The sequence below is a fragment of the Myodes glareolus genome, chromosome 5, assembly GCF_982192425.1.
Source record: "Myodes glareolus chromosome 5, mMyoGla1.1, whole genome shotgun sequence".
NCBI classification, from domain to species: Eukaryota; Metazoa; Chordata; class Mammalia; order Rodentia; family Cricetidae; genus Myodes; species Myodes glareolus.
In genome coordinates, this window is record NC_142030.1 from 70,222,012 (window position 1) to 70,249,100 (window position 27,089).

A 27,089-nucleotide genomic window follows, 5' to 3' on the forward strand; every position below is an offset into this window, starting at 1 on the left:
AGATATATACACCACACACTCGGTAACACTTATACCACACAGAAACATGGACACACAAATATACACAATCATAGACCACACCCACAAGCCCACAGCACTCAAATATAACAGACATAGAGAGAAACATAATATTACACACATAACACATATATGCTGTTTGCATTACATACATATACCACAGAGACACACATAATTATTTCATACTGGTCATATACACTACATCACCACAATATACACTGTACACACCTCACAGCAAACATACAGAGACAAAATGTCTCATTGTAACATACCATATAACACAAAGCTTTGGTTTGTGAGCTATGAATATAGGAGATAAGTGTAAAAAAACAGTAAAAGAAATGAAAATGAAGCAAAAATGTTATAAACACTCCAGGCAGTGGTGGTGCATGCTTGTAATTCTAGCACTTGGGAAGCAGAGACAAGCGTATCACTGTGAGTTCAAGGCCAGCCTGGTCTACAAGAACTAGTTCCAGAACAGCCAGGGCTGTTACACAAAGAAACACCATCTCGGGGGGGGGGGGGGGGAGTTATTATAGAATAGATATGTAATGGGTGTCCTGTTCTAACAGTGATCTTTTGTTGCTGTCTTGTTTTTCCAAGACAGGATATCTCTGTGTAGCCCTGGATGTCCTTGAACTTGCCGTGTAGACCCAACTAGACTCGAACTCAAAGATCTGACTGCTTCTACCTCTAGAGTTCTGGGATTAAAGACCTGTGCCACCACCACCTGGCTCTAACAGTAACATTTTTTTTTTTAAGCGATGGTTCTTCAGTTCTGACGCACTCACTGCGGGGTTGAATTTTTCATGCTGGACCGTATCTGCGGAGTCTCTAGCGTTATCTCCCACCTCGCAGTCTATCTAACCCTATGTATCCCTTAAAGAAGCAGCCCTGCCTAGCCTCTGCAGTTCCTACTTGGACAGCTTGCCACCTCCTCCGTTTCCCCCTCCTGCACCCTCTCTGCCCAAGTCAGGAAAGTCCCGCAGTGCTTGCCTCACAGGGAAGTTCAAGGACCTGATGCTGACCTGAGACATCAACTTCCCAGAATCCTGAGTCAGGCCAAGCACGTCACAGTTTAGCTCTACGTGCCTAGGGGGCGCTCCGGCCCAGGAATTGAAAATCTTAACTGTTCCCTTTCAAGATCCGGAACAGAAGGGCTTGAAATTAAAATTAAAGGAGCCAGCAGGTGAGATTGACAGCTGGAGGCTATTAATCAAGAGGGGGTGAGTTGGTTGTGAATATACCTTCAAAATCTACTGTCTTTCTGAACTTTCAAGCTAGAAGAGACCATGGCGGACATCAGGTACACCTTCCCTGTCTCCCAGATGCTGAATCTGACATTCGAAGATGGAAGTCATATACTTACAGTCCAAACTACTTTGAAGCAATCGTGTGACCGCAAATGTCAAAGTCACCCTTTGATGGAGCAATGGGTATCATTTTGATCTTCCTGTTGCTTCGTATTTTTCCACTAGTTCAAGATTGGGGATAGTTTTCTGAAGATGACATTTTACTGGAGAATTAAGGACTTTATATTTTATTAAAAGGATGTGGAAGGACGCACAAAAGGCATATGGTGCTCCATACAAGTGTGCATTCCCTTAAGAGCCCTAAAAAAGAAAGATTCCAAATTTAAAAACGCATTACAGTGGGATTGCTTCCTTCAAAAATGTGTTCTTGGGGGAGTTTTGGGTTTTTGGTTGGTTGGTTGGTTGGTTGGTAGGCTGGTTTGGAATGATTTGGTTTTTCAAAACAGGGTTTCTCTGTTTAGCCCTGGCTATCCTGGATCTATAGACAAGGCTGACCTCAGACTCAGAGATCTGCCTGCCTTTGCCTCCCCAGTGCTGGAATTAAAAGTATGTGCCACCATACTCAGCTTCTCTCGACATTTTTCCACTCTGAATTTTTTATTAAAAAAAAGTGAGATTCACGAAAAATGATGCCAATTGTGTATGAATTTATGTATCCTTTTGGCACCTTCATATAAACTATGTGTGTTAATGTTTTTTATTCATTCATTTATTTATTTAAACAGCAACAAATAGAGATATTCATGGAATAATATTATTGAATCAATCCTATGTTTCATTCTAGTACCTAGTGCATAAGAGTCCCTGAGCTAGGCTGGGCAGTGGTGGCGCAGGTCTTTAATCCCAGCATTTGGGAGGCAGAGGTGGGCAGATCTCTGTGAGTTCTAGGCCAGTCTGTTCTACAGAGAGAGTTCCAGCACTGCCTAAAGCTACACAGAGGAAACCCTGTCTCAAAAAAACAAACAAACAAAAACTTACTTTAAGAAAAAAATTAAAAAAGAAAGAGAGAGAGAGAGAGAGAGTCCCTGAGCCTCTGTGAGCCCCTGTCTCCTCTTCTAGACACTAACAGGTCTGAACCTGATGGATTGTGGATTCTGCCAGCACTGTGACGCACAGTGGGAATACTGAAACCCCATGGTGTGGAAGTCACCCTAGGCTGAACAGGCTTGCTGACACCTACCTCTTTGGGGCCAGACTACTCTCCTTCTCGGAGGCACAGCTATAGAATAGAATAGAATAGAGTAGAGTAGAGTAGAGTAGAGTAGAGTAGAGTAGAGTAGAGTAGAGTAGAATAGAATAGAATAGAATAGAATAGAATAGAATAGAATAGAATAGAATAGAACATTGTTCATCATTCAGGTGCACTGGCATATTAAATAAAACAAGAAATACAATGTGTCTTGACATTACCTGTTCCATCACAGGTGCTCGATCGCCCTCGTTGTATCCTCCCTTCCAGCATGCAGCTCGCCCATTTGACACCTGCGTTCACATTATAGAGAACTCACCAACTGAGCCTAGTGGCATCCACCTGTACTGTTGCACCTGGAAGGCTTTGGGAACAACCTGAGCTACATAGTGGGTCCTTGCCTTAAAATGAATGAATGAATGAATGAATGAATGAATGAATAGAAATACACAGCATCCGTCTGCCCCAAGCTATCAGCCTGGAGGTGTGGAGTGGAGGACTTGGGCTCCTGCAGTCACAGAAAGCCTTATAGTTTCAGTGTGGCTGGAGCCAGGATGCTAGAGAGGCCCTGCGCACATGCTCCAGCCTCAGCTGGTGGCTCTCAGGAGCAGGTTTTCACCCGACTGTCCCTGGGTTTGATTTTGTTTCGTTTCCTCTGTCTTTATCTTTGCTCACTTGTATTCATTTATTGCTTCAGTTCTCTGCCGATTCCCTTGGCCGCCTCTCCCTTCACTTGTGCTACTGTTTCCTGCCTAAGTGTCCCTCAGCTCCCCGCCTCCCCCGCCTCTGGTAATCCCTCAGGGAGCTCAGCTATCCTCATGGAAATTTTTCTAACCCTTGACCATTATTGCTATTTGTTTTCATAGCACCTTGTGCTTTGCCTTCCTCAAACTTACAATACCATTACATAATGCTTCTGTGGCCTGCTAGTCTACCTCACCCTCCAGGCTGAAAGCTCCTTGGAAGCAGTGAGTTTTTTTATTTGGTTCCACAGCAATCACAGGGGCTCTGCAAATGGGAACAACGGGTGAATGGATGGGTAAATAAATGAATGAATGACTCCTAAAGGTCACCGCCATCTGCGTGAGGTGACTCACTCGTGAGTGGCAGGTCTGTTCTTTCCATGTGGAGTTTCACCGTTACTCTTTTCTATGGGATTCCTCCAAATTTTCTTTCCTCTCCATACCTAAAGGAATGAATTGGTTTATTAACAGTCCTGATTCAAGCTCTAGCTGAGACAGTCATCATGTGCAATGCCTTCGGTGTCCTCCCCAGTGCACCCCATCTACTTTAGAGCATCCTATACAATTGTCAAAGGAGCTGGGGCTGCTGATAATCCGCTCAAGGGAGGGTCTGCGGTGGCAATCTTTTCAGGCAGCAAATCACATTTAATAAGATCCCGTGTTCACCCTGTTGGGGTCCCCTTTGCCTCATTGAGCCCCCAGTTAATCCAGTGAGCAGGTAGTCAGGCAAGAAGTCTTTAATCCCAACTCATGCTTAATTAGATCAGTCTCCTTCACTTTGATGGTTTCTGCTCGTCAAGCTGGAGAAACAAAGTGCCGAACTGTGGGCTCCTTCTGAGTTGGGGCTCAGTCCACTTTCCTTACTCTTCTGTTTGCATGGGTCTTCTTAATGGAACACCAGCACAAAGGCCGCTCGCCTGGGCGATCAGTAGTTTTCCTCTTCCAGGCCCGGCTGACTATGAATCGGGTTGAATAGCCACAGGCAGTGGTATAGGAAATATTTTCCAAAATAATCTTCTGAGTTCTGCTGAGTTTGGGTCAGCCCTCAGGCTTCCTGACAATGCGGCTTTGTTCCCATTTCCTCCTGATACCTGACCGGGCGCTGTGCGATTGTGCTGAGCAGACGCCCTTGTCCACTTCGCAAACCCCCAGAGGTATACTGTCATTATGAAGAAAACAATGGCCCGGCCTCATGCGTGGAGGGTATATATTCAAGGATACAGTGTTTAATTCCCCTGCTTCCATGAATAGTCTTCAAGATGAATGGCTTCAACATTCCCGATTCTCTTCTCTCCCCCTTAAATAGCATATCAACGTCCTCCCTCTTCAGCCCAAGCAGTGCTCATTACAGGAATTCAGACGTCTCGGGGAAGGGCTGTGACTGAAAGGTGGGGCAAGAGTCACTTGAGGAGATTTGGGTGGCAGTATAGGTCTTTCCACAGAACAGAGGCCAGTCCCCCAGACATCAGCAAAGCCCTCCCCTAGTCCCAGGGAAAGAGAACTCCTGGCTGCAGGTACAACAACCCATTGTTGTCTAGAAGCTACAGGGGATATATTAACTGTGTGACTGATAGACACCAGGTACAAAGGGTGGCTGACACAAGGAAGAAGTCCTACCCCTCTGTACTAGTGTCAAGGCATTTGAGGCATACCGAGCTCTGGGACTGACATCTCATTGGTCTATAGCTTGGGGACAGTGGCACTGGCAGACACCTGCGCCATCAGGAATGTTATTGGCAACAGCATTGTCAGGGACCCTTAAGTGACTTCTTGTGCGGTGAATGTCACTAAGAGGGGCATAGTTAGTGAGGAACCACGGCAGAGGCCATATGGGGTCACATGCGCACAAGTAAGGGTCCCTGGAGGAGTTCTAGAAATGAATTGAGTAGAGAGATCTCACAGCAGTGGGGGAGGGTCATAGGAACACAAACCAGCCAATGCCAGGGTTAGTGTGACGCTGTTTGAACCCAAATCAGCTGTGGAACCGACAGGACACGGGCGATAAGATGTCAGTGCCAAGAAGGGTCTCGGAGTTTATCTAGGCAAAACTCCCAGATGGTTCAAGTACCAGATAACAAGGACAAAACAGGTTTAGCTACCTGCTCTGGTTTCCTGGCCAGTCAACAATCTCGGGAGGGCGGGAGCGGTTCCTCCTGGCCAAGCCTATGAGACAGGTGAACCCCTGACTTTCCAGAAAATGCCCATAAGGTACTGGGGCCTTCTGTTCTCTGTGGGAAGGAGGGGTCCTCCAGCTGTACATCTCTTGGAAGAAAGTCCAAGACACCTTCAGTCAAGTGTCACTATAACAGAGTCTGCGGAGCGGCACACCTGTGGAAGGGATCTGGAGGTAGATCCTGCCCAGCACACACTGCCAGAAGGTACAGCTTCAACTGCAAGGCCAGACAGGAAAATGTGGAGTCTCATAGAAAAAGAATATTATGGAGCCAGAGAGACAGATTGGTCAGTGAAGTGCCTGTTGCCCAAGTACAAGGGTCTGAGCTTGATCCCAGCACCTGATGGCTCACTCTCACGATGGCTCCCACTGATAATCCTGGCACGGGCAGTTGGGAATTAGTGGATCTCTGAGGATTGCCGATAGCCAGCCTAGCCTAATTGGTGAGTTCCAGGTCCCGTGGGAAAAAAATCTGTCCCCCAACCAGACAGACAGCTCTTTAAAGAACGATGCCTGAGACTGACCTCTGGTTGGCACAGGCATGCACACACATATGTATGGCCCATCTACACACAAATGTACTGCACACACACATTGTATACAGGCACACACATACATATATGAATATTAGCTGGACTGGTGTCCAATCTATTCACCTATATGTCCTTATCTTCACAAGCAAAGTGGATTCTCTATATAATACTAAGTAGAGTCTGTCAGGAACTAGAGCACCAGACACCTCTCTCTCTCTCTCTCTCTCCCTCTCTCTCTCTCTCTCTCTCTCTCTCTCTCACACACACACACACACACACACACACATCAATAAGTGGTTTGTTTGGGTCTTCGGGGGTGGTTAGTTGGTTTGGTTTGGTTTTTGTTTGTTGGTCTGTTTGTTTTATGAAAGAAAATTATCTTCTCTGCCAGCTCTGTTCATTTACTTTTGCCATTGTCTGAGGAAACTTGAAGCTGTGTGGTTTGGTTGTTTCATGTTGCAATCTGTCGGCTCTAGCTTCCCGAAGGTGAAACAAACTGACCCCTTATCCACCAGCTCTTAACAGTAGAAGTAAGATAGTCACGTTTATCAGGCCACGTTCCAGCAAAGGAGAGGAACACAGTGTCCCTCCCGCGTGTCCTCATGTGAGAGCCTGCATCTTCAAAGCTCAAGCTTCCTGTGGGAGGCCATGCTGACCGCATGGGAAACAGACTCTTCAGGGCCACAACTCTGCCAAGATCGGGCAGGGCTGAGAGAGAGCAAAAGTCTTCCCAGCCACCCCTGAGCCCCCACTCACGCATCCCCTTTTCAAAGCAGGGCAGAAACCCGGGTGAGAACTCAGCCTTCAATGATGGAGAAATATCTAGGAGAGCGCTTGGTCTTACAGCAGATCACAAAGCCCTCTCTCAGACCTCTCTGTAGTTTGGGGCTGCTGCACTTTACCAGGTTTTATACTTTAAAGTGTTACTAAGGAGCTGGGGGAAGAGGCTTGGTGTGCAAAGGGCTTGCTGCACCAGTGTGGGTGCTTGAATGCCCATCACCAGAAAGAACAGCAAACCCTAATACCAGCTATGGACAGTGGAGGCAAGCGGCTGGGGGAGCAGACCTCCCTGGCCAGGTAGTCAAGCTGAAATGACAAGCACCAGGGTCAGTGGGTGAGACACCATCTCCAAAATAATTATTAATAACGATATGCTGTGGGGTGCTGCTGGGGAGAGGCTTCAGCAGGCAAAGGGCCTTGCTTCACACACCTGCATTGTGTCTCAAGAAGCAAGGTTTTATAAAGGGCAGATGTGGTAGTGTACATCAGCCATCCTTGCACTCCGGCAGGGATACAGGAGGTGGGGACAGAGGACTGGGAGGAAGCACATAGGCCAGCTAGCCCGAGGTTTGTAGTTACTGCCAGGCAGCAACAGGCAGACAGCTTCGACAAGGTGGGAGAAGAGAACCAGCTACCCAAAGTTGTCCTCTGCCCTCCACATGCATGCCACAGCACACATGTACTCCCCCATAACATACCAGTAGTACATTTTAATTAAAAAGAATAGGCAGTGCTCATTTGGCAGCACATAATAGTAATACTGAACAATGCAGAGGATGTTAACATGGCCTCTCCTCAAAGATGACACATGTATACATGATACAGCTACACATACACACACACACATATCATTTTGGGTACATTTCCCTGTATCTAAAACATCAAAATGATCCCCCCCTTTTTTTGTGGAAGAATGACAACAATGAAAAGGGCTTCTTTGGAATGTTAATAAATATTTGGATTTTATTTTGTTGTTGTTTTGCTTCATTTTAAAACAAGTGTTTTCTATTTTTCCCAGTGCCTGTTTCCCCACGAAGTCTTCTTGTTTCTCTTTAATGTTTTTTTTTTCTTCAATCTTCCCACCAAAATGGAATTACAACTACCTCATACTGAGTACCTGGAGTACTTGCAGATACTTTTAAAGATGTTTTACTAAGTACTTTGCCCAAACAATGCAAAGACCCCTGCATCTGTAACATGGTACTTGCTCTGTCTCCTCCAGAGGACTGCAGCCAAGCACATCACCTGGTGGTTAGTAAGCAGTAAACTATTTGTCCACTGAACAATCCCCGGGCACTCCATCGATAGGGTAACCCTTCGCTGAACATTCGGGTTAGACTGACATTTTAAGGAAAGCAATGGAAAAGGAGCAGTGAGGTTTTCTGACTTTAGAAAGGTCCCTAAAGCAACGTAGCTAAGTTTCAGCCCGCAAATTCATAACTTCTGAAAGATAGTGTGATACAGTTAATCCCAGTTGCCATACAAGAAACAGGACTGACATTGCAGTCACATAGAAATCAATTGCTGGCTCAGGACCAGCCCAGGTAACCTCCCAAGTAGACAGCTGTCTCCAAAGAACTCAGCCAATACAGAGTGGGCAGTCAGTGGGCTGTGAGGGGTATGCCACGGAACTTTCCTGAATGTCTTACTTCGTTTTGCATAACTAAACTAGAATACCTGAGACTGGGTGATGTATAATGAGATTTCCTTTTTTTCTCCCCGTTCTGTCTAGAGACAGAAGACCCAAGGCCAGGGCATTGGCATCAGGCAATGGGCTTGCTGGGTCATGCTATGGTGGCAGGCTGAAGGGCAGAGGAAAAAGGAGAGGTGACGGAGGAATGAGCACTATCGTTTTTATAAGGAACCCACGTTCTGCTGTAGCATCATGCAAGAGGGTGATGCCCTCAAGATGCAGACGACACTCATTAGACCCTGCCGTGCTGAGGACCGCATCAAAGGCACATGACTTCGGGGGGGGGAAATACATTCAAAGCATTCAAACCAAACTAGGGACTGTGGACGTGCTTCCTCCCCATCCCATCGGTCCTGCCTTTCTGCACGCCCCACTGACCACTACTGACACCTCTCCTATGGTCCAGAGAGTGGGAGCCACCCTGATGGAGTGGGAAGAGAAATGTAAACAAGAAAGGATGCATACAAGGCTGGGAGTGGAACAGATGAAAGGAAGTGTGAGGGAGAGGCAGAGCTCATTGTAGTTCTCAGATTTCACAGGGCTGACGGGAACCTCGGAACCCTGGGGAACCTGGGAACCCTTAGCATTTTAATCAGCCAGCCTTGGCTCCACTCTGGGATATTCACTCCGGGTCTGCCAGGACTCCTTTAGAACATCTACTCAGATGGGGATCTGTAGATCACGGTTCTTCCTATTAATTTGGAGTCGGAAGACCGCGCTGTATCGTCATCGCTGACACCGCCAGCACTACCGCCGCAAACAGGAGCATCGCCCAGCGGCTGGCACTTCAGGGTTTGCACATTGTGTTCATAACCACTTCTCATTCATGCCCACACCAGTGACCTCTCCGTTGCTGGGCTGCGGTGCAGTGAAACGACTACATTTGCCTTGGGCCCTGGGAGTGGAAATTTTTAATCGGGTGAGAATAAAGATGAGGCCAGACAGAATACTGTTGAATACCCTGGGAAAGAGAGACCCCTTGGAGATTTGTCTTAGTTTTCTCAGCCGCTTTGTTGACATTTCTGCTATCATCTTGCTACTGAGATAAGAATGGTAACCAAAATAAAAATACGGATACTCGTAATGAAGCTAATAATAATTTGCCAAATTTTCCCTTTGTGAAATAGAATTGAGACCCGTGGGTCAAATTACATATGAAATGAATGAAACACAGACAGCAAGAGACATAAATACAGATAAATGTTTTAGCTCTTTGAAAAATGTTTTTCAGGTTATTAAAATAATAATTATTATTATTTACTTTTAAAAATTATGCTTTGTGTGTGTGTGCCACAGTGCACAGGTGGAGGTCAGAGACAAGTTCCAGGGGTACAGACCCTCTACTTCCAACAGGGGAAGGTCCCAAGGAAGGAACTCAGATTACTATCCTCAGTGACTTGTACTTTTAACCCCTCAGCCAGTCTCTATTTTGCCCCTTTAAAGTTAAAAATTTCTCAGGTAATTTAGTTAAGAATGAAGCTGAAAGTTTCCCACTGGCATCAGAGACAAGAACAAGGCAAATGCCTTGGTCACAGCTTTGGCGCAACGTGAAATCCCAGACGCCTTAGAGGCCCTCTGTACAAGAGTCAGTAAGATGGGGCAATAGCTTTTTCTGTCTGACACACTCAATAATTCTAATTCACAGAGTGAAAGTGAAAGGCAGTACAAAACAGTAACCATACTTTTAGAGAGCAGCTATCAACAAACAATTGGACAGCAATATTTGAAATGTGGATTTTTGTTCAGCAATATATTTTTGAAAAGCTCTTTCAGAGTACTCTCCTGGTCTGTCATTGAAAAATCTTTAGTTTGCTTGGTTCCTGCAGAACTCTTAGCTATGACTATTTTAGCATGCCCTCCACCACACACACATATACACACAGTGAATATTCTTCGGTGGGGATAAGATCAAATGGTAGAAGGTCAAGATCTTGTTCAATAGTTTCCCACCCAGACTGCTTTTCAAATTTTCATGGGTCTCCCTAAAATGACAAGATATTCCTTTCCTGGAATCGTGAATCTGCATCTTGGGCAGTGGAGGGTGAGGGGAGGCAGGTGAATGAGAACAACGTATAAGGACTCACTATGAAGTCCTTATGATGAACCTTAGTACTTTTTTAACCTAGAACATTGATTTTAAAAACTCTTAATCTCACCAGGTGGTGGTGGCACATGCCTTTAATCCCAGCACTCAGAAGGTAGAGGTAGGTGGATTTCTGTGAGTATGAGGCCAGTCTGGTCTACAGAGCTGGTTCCAGGATGGCTAAGGCTGTTGCACAGAGAAACCTTGTCTTGAAAAACTAAACAAGAAAAAAAAAATCTTAATCTCTATGATTGTCATCAGCATTCTTGTATATTTTGTGCCAATTCAATTTTTCAATTTTGTAAGACTTTTAAACTGCATTACAAATATATACTATAATTTCTCAACTGTAGAAAGGTCAGTGAGAAAGAACGACCAGCGAGAATGATTTAACACCGGTGCAGGCCTTTACTTGGGGTGGAGTGAACCTCAGCCTGCTTCTATTAACAGTCTGGGGAACTGTAGGGCAAATGGGGTGGGGCGGGGAGTTGGAAACTTTACTTTCTGACTCACAGTTGGTCATTGCTAGGATACCCAGTTAAGAAATGTTAGGTGATCAATAAACACCTTTCCTGGGGTTCCCTAGGGCAGAGAAATCAAGAATCTGGAGAAATGAGTTAACTTACTTCTAGGAACCAAATTCCTGTAATGACCGGCACTGTCGCAGTTCAAGCAAAACGAAGGAGTTTACAAAATGCTATAGCCCCAGCTGCCATCCTGGCCTTGTGTTATTAGCCAGGTGACGTCATAGTCGTCTTTTTCTCAGCTCCTCCCTGCTAAACAAGGGCGGCATCCTCCTCCGGTATCAGAGATTTTGGAGGGGAAATACCACAAGGGAAAGGTCTGCCCTCAATGGCTTCCAAGTCTGCTAATATCTGCCTGGCTACCTAACACTCTCCTCTCAAGAATTAAGATGATAGGGCTGGAGAGATGGCTCAGTGGTTAAGAGCATTGCCTGTTCTTCCAAAGGTCCCGAGTTCAATTCCCAGCAACCACATGGTGGCTCACAACCATCTGTAATGAGGTATGGTGCCCTCTTCTGGCCTTCAGGCATACACGCAGAAAGAATATTGTATACACAATAAATAAATAAATAAATATTTTTTTAAAAAAAGAATTAAGACAATAAAACCACTTAAGAGATGGACCTCAAGTCAATTTGACTGCTTCTGGCTGAACTTGGGGATACAGAGGAGCTTAGGGTTTCCACCACTGCTGCTGTTAAGGCATCGGAGGCAATCAAGGGATTATGATAGACAGACGCTAGATCATCAAAACACCATCTGAGTGTGGATCAACAGGAAGTGGGGGAAGATAACAGCTGATTACACAGGGTCCAAATTAATAACGTCGCTACTAAGAACCCAGTAGATTCGAACCATTTTTGTTATGAAGACCCAGAGACCCAGTTTTAAAGTTATTCACCAGCGGAACAGTGGTATTCGGTGTGGGCTCCATCCAATCTGTAGACCTTGTAGAGCAAAGGAGCTATGAGCCGAGTTATCAGAACTGTACCCGCAGCAGCAGTGTGCTAGGGAAAGCATGGCAGTGGCGGAACTAGATTCCAGCTGGGCCAGCTGTGAGCCCCCATCTGGAATGTCCATAGCCACACAGACCCATAAGGTCTGACCCACGTTTGTTTATGTTAATATAAATCATCTTAACTTAGCAGTATAATAAGTTGCACCTTAATAAATGAATGTTAAAATAAAAGTGGAAGGATACAATGAGGAAACAAAGAGGAGGCCCTCTCCTCTGGACCCCTTGGCCATTTTTTTTTTTTTACTGTGCTTTCCTAGGGACTTGGTGACCTTGAGAAAGAGAGGAAGAAGTCACCGTTTTCTAGTCCAGGTTTGCTTTTTGTGACAAGAAGAGACACCTCCTGGAGATGCAGCAATTGTCCAGAGGACCTGGGTGCAGTTCCCACCACTCACAGGGTGGCTCACAACTGTCTGGAACTCAGTGACAGTTGATATAATGCCCTCTTCTGCCTCTTTGGGCACTGCACACACATGGTACACATACACACATATGAGCAAAAACGTTCACAAGCATAAAAATAAATAAAAATTTAATAAGAGGGAAATGACGCTTCCCTGTTAAGCAATTCCTTAGACTATCTCAGCATAATTGTTCACCACCCCCAATATGACTAAGACCTAAATTATAGGCGAACATATTTAATAACTGAATCTCTGCTTCCTATCCCCAGTGCTCCCCCATATCCTCAAGTGGATTTACAATGGCTCTATATTATTCTTAGCTAATCCTGCTGCAGAAAATCACATGGCCCTTGATCAGCTTCGCAGAAGTCCGTGCCAGGCAAGGCCCTTACTCAGAGCAAGGGATGGAGTTTCTCTGCCAAGTTAAAATCCTGAACCTCTGACTTGTAAGGCTGGGTGAGACGTGAGAGCCAGGTTCTTCAAGAACCTCGCTCCACCGAGTCTACAGACATCCTAACCTGCTTTTCTCTCTGCTGGAACTGTGGGCCACACGCCTGGTGCAAAGCTCTGCATTGGGGATCGTCTTTCCAGCCTGTCTTTTTCAAGGTATTGAAAGTATTACACAGTGGCAATATTATCACAGCAGACAGTAGATTGGATATAATCTAGAAATGTATTGATCATGGGCAAAGACCTAAAACCATTTGTTGCTGCTGTTTACCTGGTGTTTTATTAGTATCCCCAATTATACATAATAATGTGTTTCACTATACAGCTTTATATGGAAACATAATATACTTCCAACACATTCCCCTTCTCCCCTTATCCTCTTCTGTGTCCCCCTGCTCCTTTGAAACTTTTTATTTCACTCAGGATCTCTTGCAATTTTGTTTCGATTTATAAGAAGACTTTAAGCAAAACAAAAAAGTAACATTTAATGAGAGCCCAAGTTTATAAAGATTTTAAAAATCTGACTCGGTAGGTTATATACACATGTGCAGATATATGGAATAGTAATCATTAAAGAAGACTTCATAAATTTGGAAAGTGGAACACGTGAGGAGCTGGAGGGGGCCTGGGGAAGGGGTGGGAGTCATATGCATATACAACTCATGTATGAAGTTCTAAAAAAGGTATTTTCAAAAAGAATTTAAATAAATAACAACAAAAAAAATGTATCTGAAAATCCTGGAGACAAACCTCTGTAGGCAGGCTCATGTGTGTTTCCTGTTTCCCTGGGTGGTGGCGCTCAGCCTTCCTCCAGAGAGACTTAGTGATGAAAACCCTGTGCTCCCTGCCCAGCGGAGGCTGAGCATTGCCTCTTCTCTTAAACACATGGGTCACAGCCAGCGGTTAGCAGGGTACGGTTTAAAGGCAGATTTGATTAGATGAGGCAAACTGGCATCTTATTGAAGAACTGCTGTCCGGGAGAGCCTGACTGAAGATGGGAGATCTTCTGGGCTCTAGCAACTAGGTCTGACCCAGTGATTTGGCACAACAGAGTCAAACCACGCCAGGTTTCCAGTGCTTGCTTGAGATGTGTGGTCAGGTGATCAGACGCAGCACAAAACAAGAACTGGGCACTGTAGCTGGACATGTGGCTGGGGGAATGGGGGCCCGCCGACCTTTACCCCTTGGTCCGGTCTTTCTATGTTGGCTTCCATGTAGTACTTCCAAGCTAACCCTGCAAAGAGCAGTCATGAGTACAGCAGTGACTTGCTTTATCGGGAAACATTTCCCATAGAAGGAGCAGTAAAAATCTTTCTGTCTGTCTGTCTATCTATATAATAGAAATATAGATAACTGTTTCTCTATCTACTTTTCTCTCGCTTTTCCTCCCTTCTTCCCCCCAAACATTCTCCTTCCTTCCTCTCTCCCTCCTTCCTCCTCCTCCTCCTCCTTCTTCTCCCTCACCCCTTCTCTCTTTCTTTCTTTCTCAATAAAAGATAAAGCGTGTGGCTGTCTGGTAACTGGATGTCATGGTGTCAGTATCTTTGTCCAGAAACTTATAGTCACTTGTGACCAGTTAGCTTACAGTTAGCTAAATTACCCCCAAATGCAAGACAACGGTCACAAAGCCCCATCCCTGAGCCTTCCAAACAAGTCAGCTCTGGCCTTTCACCTAACTACTCCCCCTTCCCTCTCGTGATCAGCAGATCCTTTGCACCACAAAGCCTGCCCTTCCTCTCTCAGCGACTTCTCAAGAGCTCAGTGGCACTGTCTGACTGATCTGGCTGGGGAAGCAGTAGCAGAGAAAGTACATTCGGTTTCCCTTCACTGCCAACATTAGCTACCGGGTTGCCTGGGCTTCAAGCTATAAAACAAGAACTGTCTCAGCCTGCCCCCAACCCGCACACAATAGCCACGAGCTGTGGCTGGACTCTTGACAGTTCTGCCCGGCAGCTACTGCGCCAGTTGTGAAGGAGTCTCCGACAGTTGAAAGCCAGGGATCTGCTCCAGCAGCCTCTGCAGACACTTAGACGTGTCGACCCCGTGAGTCTGCAGAACAGGCTGGCAAGTGTTCACCCACAGGACATCTCGTGGGATTTCCTGTGCTTCCTGCTACTGCTGCTGCCCAGGCCACACGTCCCAAGGAGAGCCTTTCTCATGCTAGGTCAGCGCTTACACTGCCAGTTGTGGCAGAGGCCAGATGGAAGGGGTGTGAACAGGAATATGCCCTCCAGTTTTTTTTCTGGTTCTGTTTTTGAGTTGCCTTGGGGTTTAATTTTGGGGGGTTGTTCTCTCTGTTTTTCTGAGGGAATACGAGAAGAGAAAGTGCTAGGTAGAGAGACAACGAATTGAAATATTACTAAGTCAGCTCATGTAGCATTCGCAAAGAGAGCTCATGGTGAGCTACAAGCAGACAGTGTCACTGTTGAACTGGTGACCATATGACAGCTTAAGTTCAAATATTTCTATATGAAGCCCCTCCAAAGTCATCAGATGTTGGAATAAGTTTTTAAATATGAACCAATGGCTGTGCTGTTGAGATCTTAGCAATGGAGGAGTGTGATCTCTGTTCATTTAAGTAGTTCTTTGAATTAGTTCACAATGTGTAAAATTATTTTTTAATTTAAAATATTATTCTCTTTCTTTCTTCTTCTTCCTCTTTTTTTCTTTTCTTTCTTTTTTTTTTTTTTTGAGAGAGAGCTTCTCTGTGTAGCCCTGGTGGCTACAGGAGCTGGCATGAAAGGTGTGCACTACTACTGCTCAGTTAATTAAAAAAAATTGTTTTATTATTGTGTATATTTATGTTATGGTATTAGGGAAGGGGAAGGGAAAGGACCTACCCCAGAGCTAGGTGAAGATCAGAAAGCAACTTCCAGGAATCGGCTCTTCCTCCCCATGGGTTCTGGGGACCAAACTCGGGTCCTCAGACCTGGACATTGAGCCTTTCACTTGCTGAGCCAGAGCATGTAAAATAAAAGGAAAGTTGCTCGGGGCTTGAGAGATGGCTCAGTGGTTAAGAGCTCTTGTTGCTCTTGCAGAGTTCTGGGTTCATCCCAGAACCCACATGAAAGTTCACAACTATCTATAAATCCAGTTCCAGGGGATCTGATGCCTTCTTCTGACCTCCAAAGGTACCAAACATTCAGATGGTGCACATACATGCATTCAGGTAAAAGATTCATACATACAATTAAGAGGAGGAGGCAGAGGAGGAGAAGGAGGAGGAGAAGAAGAGAGGAAAGGAAGAAAAGAGAGAGAGAGAATGGAAGGAAGGAAGGAAGGAAGGAAGGAAGGAAGGAAGGAAAATTTTTCCCCTTAGAGGTTTGAAATTCTTCAACTGCATAATTCCACCTTTACTGAAGAGCTTGCATCAACTCTCAGAGTTTGCTCAAGGAAAACCAGTGAATGATACATGCACAGGAAACTACAAACCTGTCAAAAGAATGAAGAGTCCGGGGTCCGACTAGGAATGTTTTGGAAGTCCAATTGTCTGTGCTGGGGTTGATGGCACCTCCCTGACTCTTCAAAGAGCTTCTAGCCTCCTTTCCATTCATTAATCAAGCCAAGGTCACTCAGAGTCACCCAGGTACTCTGTAGGCTCTTTGCTATGTTTCTTTATCCTTCTGAAATGTTCTTCCCTCTGATATTTGCATGTCAAACTTGTTCTCCACCTTCAGGCTTCAGTAAGAAGTTCCACCTTCAAAGAAATCCTTTCTGCTTGCTCTCCTCAGTATTCACTTTGCTGACTCTTTTTCTCATAGTACATAATGACTACATGAAACATTTTTATTCCTATACATGATCCATCACATATATAAGGTCCATGAGCACAAAAGCCTGGCTGTACCTCTTGGAACTATGTCGGGAAGACACTTGAAGCTTCGATAACTAGGTGCCTGATAACTGAGCAACAGCTGGTACTCGCCCAGAGGAAGCTTCTCTGAAGGGTCCTCACCAAAGACGCTGACTGACTTAACTTGTTTGCCCTCAGCAGCATCCTTATAGAAAACACAGAAGACAGTCCATGAAGACTCAATGTCACGTGACTCAGAACGGGATACTCTGGAAAGCCTGTGAGGGTTCTATTTGTACTTTTTCCCAGTTCTGAAATCCTCTCTCTGCACAGAGATGGTGCCGCACTTTCAGTCAGAGACCAGACTCCATGCCTCTCCCTACCAACACATGCTTCTCCTTCTCCAACTGTGAAATATAGAGTTGTCAGCAAACTAACCGAGAAAGCCTCACAGTGTGCTCGGGACCAGCTGGAGCCTGGTGTCTGCTGGACATAACTACTCTTCCCTTCTGCTTAGTGACTCAAGTCTTCATTTAGGAGGAAGAACTTGATTCAATCTATTACATTTTAGTCATTCTGCCTTCTCAGCCTCTGCAGCTCTAAGCCTCCTAGACCACACTGGGTGTCTAACTGTGGTACATCTTTTTTTGCAGCATGCACACAAAGGGATCAATACTATGCATGATCTGTGTGACCTGCTCCCCATTCAGTTACCTCACTGAATCATTTACTTGCCATCTCCTACCTCACTGGGATCCAGGAACACCGGTGGCTCGTTAGCTGTAGGTCAGGACCAGTTTACACCTGCCTCAGGACCTCCGCACTGGTTTCTCTGTCAGCCATGCTTTTCTCTGGGCTCTTTTCTCTTTTCTCTTGGTCCCTGCCTTCCTCCAGTGTGGTACTCGGAGGCGTCCTTTCAGTGAGGTCTCCCCTGGACAACAGCAACCTCTCTACCCTAGCATTTCACATACTTTTGGCTCATTTTCTTCCTCCCCTACTGTTTTTACTTGGAACTTTCAAAATCTATCAGAAAGTGGAAAGGAAAACAATGACTAAGAAAATAACACCAAGAACAAAAGCAGACGGCCTCACAGGGAGTTAAATGTTCTACCCTGAAATTACCAAGAAGTGGAGAAATTCTGGACAAAGACAGGGTGAATCCAGACAAACCCAGGAAGCAAGTGACAGAAAAGATGCTGATTTGTACAAACAAAAAAAAATATTCTGGTGGTATCTGGAGAGTGAGGTGAACCCCCAGGTAACAGTGCGAATGATGTAGGCTGTTAAGAGTGGCAAGCGAGGCATGGCAGTGCAGGTCTGTAATCCTAGAATTCTGCAAACATGGCAGGTTGAGTGCCATGGATTTGTGGCCAACCTGGGCTACAGTGTGATGCTCTGTCTCCAAACAACAACTAAGAAATACCATAGAAAACCGCTAAGGAGGCGGCAAGTGCAACTAAATTCCATAGCAATACTAAAGATTAAAAAATAAAGTAGGCAGTAAATTTTTACATAAGAGTGTAAACACAACCCTAGGCCAAAAGGGTACTAACCAAAGGGGTAGTAAACGCTGTCTGTGACTGTCACACACATGCCGAGGAACTGTGTTGTACTTTGCAGATGTGCTGGACACAAAGGGGTCTTGACTACCTGTGAACTCAGGAAGGAAGCCCAGTGGTGAAGCCAGCAGCAGCAAACACAGCTGGAAGGCGAACCATGGCTAACACAGCAGAGGAGGTGTGGGTGTGAAGAGAAGTCCTTTCCAGAGTCTGAAAATCTGCTATGGGTCTCATTTTTCTTCTAAAAACACTTCTCTAAATTCTTCTCTTGCTTGCAGAACACAGAGTTCAGGAAGCAATAAAGGAACTGACACTCTAAGCTTTGGTGGGGATGTTGTTTGCTTGTTTGCTTGAGACTGAGTCTCACTAAATAGCTTTGGCGGGCCTCCAACTCACTATGTAGACCATAGCATGTATGTATGGCCTTGATCTCAGACATCTACCTGCCCTGGCTCCAGAGTAGCAGGGTTAAAGGCATGTGCCACCACCCTTGACTTTTAGGCTCACTTTTGATCAAGTAAAGTCATCAGGAGATGAAGGGAGGTTTAGGGGAAAAGAGCTATTATAGGCAAAACTCCCAAGAGCCCAACAAAGGCTGGGATGTCGCCTGGTTTATAGAGTACTTACGTGGCATGCACAAAGCCCCGGCTTCAGTCCACAGCACCACATAAACCAGGCATGGTGGCATGCATCTGTGACCCTAACACTCAGGAGGCGGTGGTAAGAAGATCTGAAGTTTAAGATTATCCTCAGCTTCACAGTGAGTTCATAGCCATCTTTGGACATATAATACCCTATCAATGAATAAATGCGTAAATAAATAGCCAAACAAGTAAATGGCAATTTCCCCCTCCTCCTGAAGGGCAGATTAAAGTTCAGAGACAAATACCTATTGAGCAGGGCATGGAGACACACACTTTTAGTTCCAACGCTGGGGAGGTAGAGGCGGATTGTTCTTTGTGAGTTTGAAGCTAGTCTGGTCTATAGAAAGAGTCCAGGCCTGGGCTACTAACAAGAGCCTGTCTCGGAAAAATAAAACAAAAAAACAAAAGAACAACACAAACCTCAGGTCCATGGTCAGAACTGACCTGACCAAATTGATTTTATAACCAGGAAAACAGTAAACTTCTTGTCCCCAGGGAACTTGCAGGGTAGTTGGGGGAGGGAAGAAAGAAAGAAAAAAAGCAAATTATATAATACCGGTATTGATAAGCAGTATTAAAAAGTGGGATGAACTCTTTGGAGAAATGGCTGACAATGACTCCAGCAGGAGATAAACGAGAAAAGTACAAAACATCTTGAGTGCCAGAAAGTAAGGAAGTATTCAAAACTAAGAAAGGAGGAGGAGGACAACCTTAGCAATGGGAGTATGCCAAAAAAAAAAAAAAAAAAAAAAAAAAAAAAAAAAAAACAAGGGGTGAGGTGAAAATGTTGCCCTGGGCAGCTCTGGGAGCATCAGGGCAATGAAGCGAAGATGCTTCCATCAAACCAAAACACAGAATAAATCCCAATGCCCTCTCAGGAAGATGGAGTCCACACCTAGTGACTCTTTCAAAGACGACAGGATGGAAGGGATGGGGAAAGCAGCCAGACTGATTAGATCCCAGGAGAACCTGGCAAAGACTCCCTCAGGCAGATGAGAAAGCTTAAATCCACCGCCAGCAGCTATAGGACAAGTTAGGGTCTTGGATCTGACGTGATGAAGAGTCGTACTCTGTCATCTTCACCCAAACAGAAGCCTAATCATGAGAAAGCAGAATCCCAATGAGAGTCATTTTATAAAACACTGCTCAGTAGTCTTTATAAAAGACAGCTCAGTAGTTGAGAGCACTTGGTTTGATTCCCAGCAATCCCATGGCGGCTCACACTCATCCATAACTCTAGTTCCAGAGGACCCAATGCCACAGGGATACTGGCACTTCCATGTTGATACATGGCTAGTCACAATAGCCGCATTCTGTAGCCATCCCAGGTGCCCATCAATAAATGAATTTGTAAGAAGAATGTGTGTATATACCACATGGGATTTCATTCAGCTATAAAGAGGAACAAAACCTTATTGTTTGCAGGAAAAATGCTCAGTATGTCAAGTGAAATAAACTACACTCATATTTTTATTTTATATGTGGACAGAAAAGTAAAACAGGGGTTTGGTAGTGGTAGCTCATGACTTTAATCCCAGCACTGTGGTAAGGCAGATTCAGGAAGAGCTGAGTTCGAGGTCAGCCTGGTTTATAGTGTGAGTTCCAGGACAGCCGGGGATACACAATGAAACCCTGTCTCAAAGAAAAGCGTTTTAGATGTGGAAAAGAGAGAGCAGGGGATAGAGGAGAGGGTGATGGTCAGAGCACATTATACACACATACGGAAATGTCATAATGAAAGCTATTACTTTGTATAATTAATACATGCTAGTAACAGATCCGAAAGTCAGTACTCAGCTCTTGTTGAGCACCAAGAACACATTCCCCGGTTTTTTTGGTTTAGTTTTCCTGTTGGGAGGGGTATTAAGAAACATTAAGAATGGGGCTGGAAAGATGGTGCTGCAGTTAAGAGCCAGACACCCAGAAGACCCGTGTTCAGTTCCCAGTACCCACATGGCAGCTCACACCTGTCTGTAACTCCAGTTCCAGGTCTTCTGACACCTTCACACAGACACACGTGCAGGTGAAACATCGATGCACATAAAATAAAAATAAACTAACTACACAAGCCGGGCGATGGTGGCACACGCCTTTAATCCCAGCAGTCTAGAGGCAGAGACAGATGGGGGTCTGTGAGTTCAAGGCCAGCCTGGTCTACAAAGTGGATACCAGGACAGGCTCCAAAGCTACACAAAGAAACCCTGTCTCAAAAAATGAAAAAAGTTTATATACATACATATATATATATGAAATATTAAAAAAGGAAAACTCAGGTGATACGAGTGATATGAGACTCTCTCAAAAATTCAACCCTGGTAACACAGTTGTTGCAGCTGATGGGGAAGCAGCATAGCAGCTAAAGAAGCAGGTGCAGTCACAGGGCTGGAGCGCAGTGCAGTCACAGGGCTGGAGCGCAGTGCAGTCACAGGGCTGGAGCGCAGTGCAGGCACAGGGCTGGAGTGCAGTGCAGGCACAGTGGTTCTTGCAAGTCAGAAATAGATGTGATGACAGGGAGCTACAGGCATGCTGCACCAAGCTGGGCTTCCTGGTTTGGACATTGTGAGCTGGGGACGGAGGAAAGGACACGGGTGACTTCTTTGCATAGTTACTGTAAGTTCTTTAAATAAATATGTTACTGTTTCAAAGTCAAAATACTTTTTTGTTTTTGATTTTCAAGACAGAGCTTCTCTGCGTGACAGCCCTAGCTATCCTGGAACTCACTCTGTAGATCAGGCTGGCCTCGAACTCACAAAGATCTGCCTCGCTCTGCCCCCCAAGTGCTGGAATTAAAGGCGTGTGCCACCACCACCCGGCCAAAGTTAAAAAAAAAAATCATTTTCAAGTCAGTTTCTCTGCAGGAGGATGAAATGACTGCCGACCTTTCACAGAGTGCAGATGGCGGAAGTGGCGTGATCTGGTTGCCACACGCGTGCAGCTAGGAACGGAAGCCATGGAAGTTCCATCTCAGAAGGAGTTGGTTCACTTCCGAGGGCCACTGCTGCAAGCTGACAGGCATGCTGGATGATAAAAAGTGAGACACTCAGAACTGAGCCACACTGTGACACATAAGGCACTATGAGGAGACAACATTTAGCTGGAAAAGCTGAAGGCACTCAAGACAGAAGAGTTCTCTTCAAACACTTGACAGCTATCCCTTGGGAATAAAATCATACTTTCACAAAATGCCAGAAGTATTTTCTTAACGAACATGGAAACAGTCTGGGCTATGTTCAGGCCTCTGATACTAAAACCTTCGGATGCACCAGAAACATCAAAATGTTCTCACTTGGAATCGTTACTATCTCTTTAACTCTCCTTTCATTTGGCCTTAGGTTGAGCCATGATGGTTAAGAAGGCTTCGTTTATTACCACCACCTTCAGCCATGTCATTCTGACCTTATCCCAGCAGCTAACTCAATAGGTCTATCATTTGTGCTTATGAATGAAATGGTTATCAGCTCCTAAGCTACTTGATTCTCAACAAAGGGGCCACAGACCTTACACTGGAGAAAAGGCAGCCTCGCTAATAAAGGCACTGACCCCAGCCCAAGAAGCCACATCTATGGTGCTGAACAAGATGTAATCTGTCAATCCATGCCAACATTATTTCAAAACAGATCAAAGACTTTAGTGGAGAGCCTGAAATTCTACAACTACTAGGGAGGGAAAACAAAGACCACGTAAGGAAACAGCTTGAGATCTGTGAAGCCTGGGCTTGCTGAATCTCAGGGGGCAGCAGCACGAGCTGGCGCATGGGATCCACTGCAAAAGAAAGTTTCTGGGCAACAAATGAAATGATCAACAGAGTGAAGACACAGCTACAGAATGGGTCGAATTTCCCCGAAAATACCAGGAACCCAAAAAACTAAACACTCAAAGAACAAGTAAAGCACTGCATACATGGACCAATGAACTGAACGAGCACTTTTCTGGAAAAGTACAGACAGCTGGGAAGTGGTGATGAACACCTTTAATCCCAGCACTCAGGAGGCAGAGACAGGCGAATCTCTTTTTGAGTTTGAGGCCAGCCTGGTCTACAAGAGCTAGTTCCAGGACAGGCTCCAAAGCTACACAGAGAAACCCTGTCTTGGAAGAGAGAGAGAGAGAGAGAGAGAGAGAGAGAGAGAGAGAGAGAGAGAGAGAGAGAAAGGTACTGATGGCTAATAAATATGTTAAAAACTGCTCATCATTCTTGTCATCAGGAAAATGCAAAGCTTTGCTGAGGCTATCTCATCCCATCAGAATGGCACATCCAGAAACAAACAGCAAGAACCAAACAGTGAATTTGGCCAGGATGGAGAGGAAAATGTGGAGCCCTTATAAGCAGTAGATATAAATTAGGGACACTACTTTGATTATAAGTACATAGCTTTCACAATTAAGAATAGAACTGTCATTTGACCCAGCTATACCACTCCTGGGTACCCAGCAGGCATGAACCTGATATGTACATAGACAAGTAATGAGCTCAGCCTAGGTGCCCATCAACAGACAGATGGGTAAATAGGAGGGAGAGAAATAGACTATTACTTGTCCATAAAGAAGAGGATGGGGTAATAAAACAGGTTAGGGAGGAGTGGACACGATCCATGTTTGTTATACACACACATGGAAATAACACAATAAGACCTGCAACAGGCAACTAACAACTACTCCTAAGAGCTGAAAAGAACACGCAAGAACGCACGCGAAGTTCTTAGTGAGCGTGAGAGTGGGAGCTCCCGGGAGCCGGGATTAGCTCAGCTCTGCGACATCTTCCTTCACTCCATTCCGATCCTTAAAGGGTGAAAAAGGAGGCTCAAGAAACAGGGCCTCATGGAAGGATGCCACCCTCAAGGACCAACGACGTCTCCAACAAAGGGAGTTGGAGAGCGAGTAGTGGTCGCCCCGCCATGTGAGAGCTCAGGCTCTACCCTGGCACCCTGCAGCCTAAGCTTTCTGCTGTGCTGTGTCTGGGTGACCGGCTGCCGGACAGCCAGTCCTCACCACCGCCTTTGCCTGAGAGGCTTCAACAGCAGCTGACCTGTTAAGGAGCACAGGAGGGAATGAGAGGGAGTAGAGCTTTTGTTCATATCTTTCACTAGGTAGAACCAAACCCTTCTCCAGAAGACACATGCATGGCCAGGTTTGAGACATCTGCTTTGCCTTCTTATTTTATCAGGGGCAGAGAAGAGTCACGGCCAGAATAACCACTTTCCTATGGGTACTGAGTGGCCACAATAATCCCTTAGCAGCCTAGCCTCTTTGCTATAAACAATAGCGGAGTTCCTGTACCTATCCACTGGTTTATTCATCAATTCAGCATATACCAAATAATTAACAGAACGCCTTCTATGTGTCAAGCACTGTTCCAGGGACTAGATATATATATCAATGCACAAAACTGATTATAAAAAAAACAAAACACCTGCTCCTATAAAACTCCCCTTACCACTCCCCACCCTCCCACTCCCGCTTCCAGAAAGCTCCCCTCACTACCCCTGCCTCCAGACAACTCTCCCACCTGCCTCCTACAGCTCCCTCACCACTGGAGGAGACAATTAACAAAGTAAGTCAGAAGAAGATGTAGGTGTGGAAAATACTGTGTGGGGGGGGGGGGGACGAGGGAAAAAAGAAAACATGGGAAACAGCAGGATAAAGATGAAAGGGGGAGACGGGAGAGCTCACAGACACTGGAGAAAAGTGGCCCAGAAAACGGTTTGGGCTGAGACTGGGCCTGGCATGGTCTCAGAGCGGAAAGAGGTGGGTGGACCTTTATCAGTGAGACTATCAGAGACAGTGAGCAGGAAGCCAGGCATAAAAGAAGTTCTTAGATGGTTGAAAGGCTTCTACACTCTGAATAGGATGGGGAGTTGCTGGAAGTTTTAAACAGAAACAGATAAAATTACAATTTCACAGGCTGAGGTTAGATTAACAAGAAGAGACAATGCAAGGGCTGGAGAGATGGCTCAGCAGTCATATGGACCTGGGTCTGCGTAAAAGCATCCACATCACAAGCACCAAATACCTGTGACTCCAACTCCAAAGGAATCCAGCATCCTCTTCTGGTCTCAGCAGGTACACCTGCACGCGCGCACACACACACACAAACACACACACGGACTTACACTCATTCAGACATGAATTGACAACAATATTCTTTAATTAAAAGAACAGAAAGAAGCCTGGGTGGTGGTGGCTCAGGCCTTTTATCCCAGCACTCAGTAGGCAGAGCAGGAGGATCTTGAGGTCAGCCTGGTCTACAAAGTAAGTTCCAGGACAGGCTCCAAAGCTATACAGAGAAACCTGTTTAAAACAAAACAAAACAAAACAAAACAAAACAAAACAAAAAAACCAGAAAGAGAAGTTGGAAGTTGCAGAAGTAGACACAGCGGTCAAGAGGCTGTTGTAATATGTAGTTAAGAACTAATGGTTGCTCCAAAAAAATCACTGAGGTGAGAAGGAACATTTGGGACTGAGATTCATTAAAGTCAAACTGTGCTGGGAGAGTAGGGAAGTGAAGAATAACGAAGCTGCCATTAAGCAATGTGCCTTAGCTGGGTTTACTATTGCTGTGAAGAGACACCATGGCCACAGCAACTGTTATAAAGAAAACATTTCATTGAGGATGGCTTACTTACAGTTTCAGAGATTCAGTACATTATGATCATGAAAGGGAGCATGGCAGCGTGCAGGCAGCCGTGGTGCCGGAGCTGAGAGTGCTACATCTTACAGGTAACAGGAAGTTGACTGACTATCACGTTGAGTGAAGCTTGAGAAGAGACCACAAAGCCCTCCCCCACAGTGACACACTTCCTCCAACAAGGCCACACTTCCTGATTGGCCACTCCCCTTGGGGGACCATTTTCTTTCATACAACCATACCATAAGATAGTTGTTCTCTGTTGCTGAGATAAAATATCATAATCAAAAGGGACTCATAGAAGGACACACTTGGGACCAGAGAAATGGCTCACTGAAAGCACTTACTGCCTTTGCATGGGACCCCAGCTCCATTTCACAGCACCCATATGGTAGCTAACAACGCTAACTCCAGTTCCACGGTCTCCAATGCCCTCCAAAGACACTGCATGCATGTGGTACACAGACACAGGCAAAACACTCATATACATAAAATAAAAAGAATTGAATATTTAAAAACACAAAAATAAAACCAAGAGCTTACAGTTCCAGAGGGATAGGGCCCATAAAGAGACGGGAGGCACAGAAGCAGGAGCCCAGAGCAGGAAGCTGGAGATCACATCTCAATCACACACAGGAAGCAACGAGTGGACTAGAAGCAGGGGTGACTAAAAACCCTCAAAGTCCATTTGCAGAGCTGTGCTGCTTCCAGCAAGACTGACCGTCCTAAGATTCTATAACCTCCCCAAACTGCACTATCCATGGGAGAACAAGCATGCAAATACCTGAGCCCCTGGGGGGTATTTCTTATTCAAACCACTACACGACGGGATGAGGTGGACGGAAGTGCAGGTGGACAGCATCCAGGGCATCAAGAGCTCATTTAGGGATGCTTAGCTTCATAGACCCTTGACGGCAAGCTGGAAATGGTAAGCAAGAAGCTGGATACAGGAGGCAGGAGTTCCGGACCTGGATATAGTGTACGGTGTGAACTGGGAAAGGACCTCGTACCCGCTGGGCTGAAGAGAATATTGTGAGTGAATGCAGATGAGAGGGACAGAGCCATGGAGCCAGCCACCTTTAGGTACCAAAGTTGAGGAAGGCATAAGGGATGGAGCGAGAAGAGGCAAGCCACCAGCCTGGGTGCTCGGTCCTCCCCCGCCCCTGCTGTGTTCCTCATTCACATGATCCTTCTCCAGTCTCATTCCACCTCTGTCAGCTTTACTCTTAAGTAAATAAAGACAATTTTTATCAAAGTGCATGAGCCAAAATAGATATTTACTATGCAAACACTATCCTTTTAATTGAGTGATTCTTTTAAACCTGCAGGGTAATAGTTACAATTTGTGAATCTACCAGGACACCAAGTCACCTAGCTTTTCTCTTGATGGGGGTGTGTGTGTATGGGGGCTGCAGATTTTCTTTTTGTGATTGTTCTTGTCCACGGAGGGTGTGGGGCTCCTCGCACTACCCCTTCTGCCTCCTCCTTCCTCCCCCCCCCCCCCACAGCACCCAGCCTGCTAACCAAAGAGCCATGAATGCTCACATCATTTC

General features: G+C 45.5%; 1 long non-coding RNA gene across 1 annotated transcript; it reads right to left on the bottom strand.

Moving 5' to 3' along the window:
- Nucleotides 1–20,366: 20,366 nt before the first annotated feature.
- On the bottom strand, nucleotides 20,367–22,431 carry LOC148122106 (uncharacterized). Its single transcript, XR_015737806.1, has 2 exons — nucleotides 21,794–22,431; nucleotides 20,367–21,478 (listed from the first exon to the last, which is right to left on the bottom strand). It is a non-coding gene; the product is annotated as an uncharacterized LOC148122106 (long non-coding RNA).
- Between the last annotated feature and the right edge of the window lie 4,658 nt (nucleotides 22,432–27,089).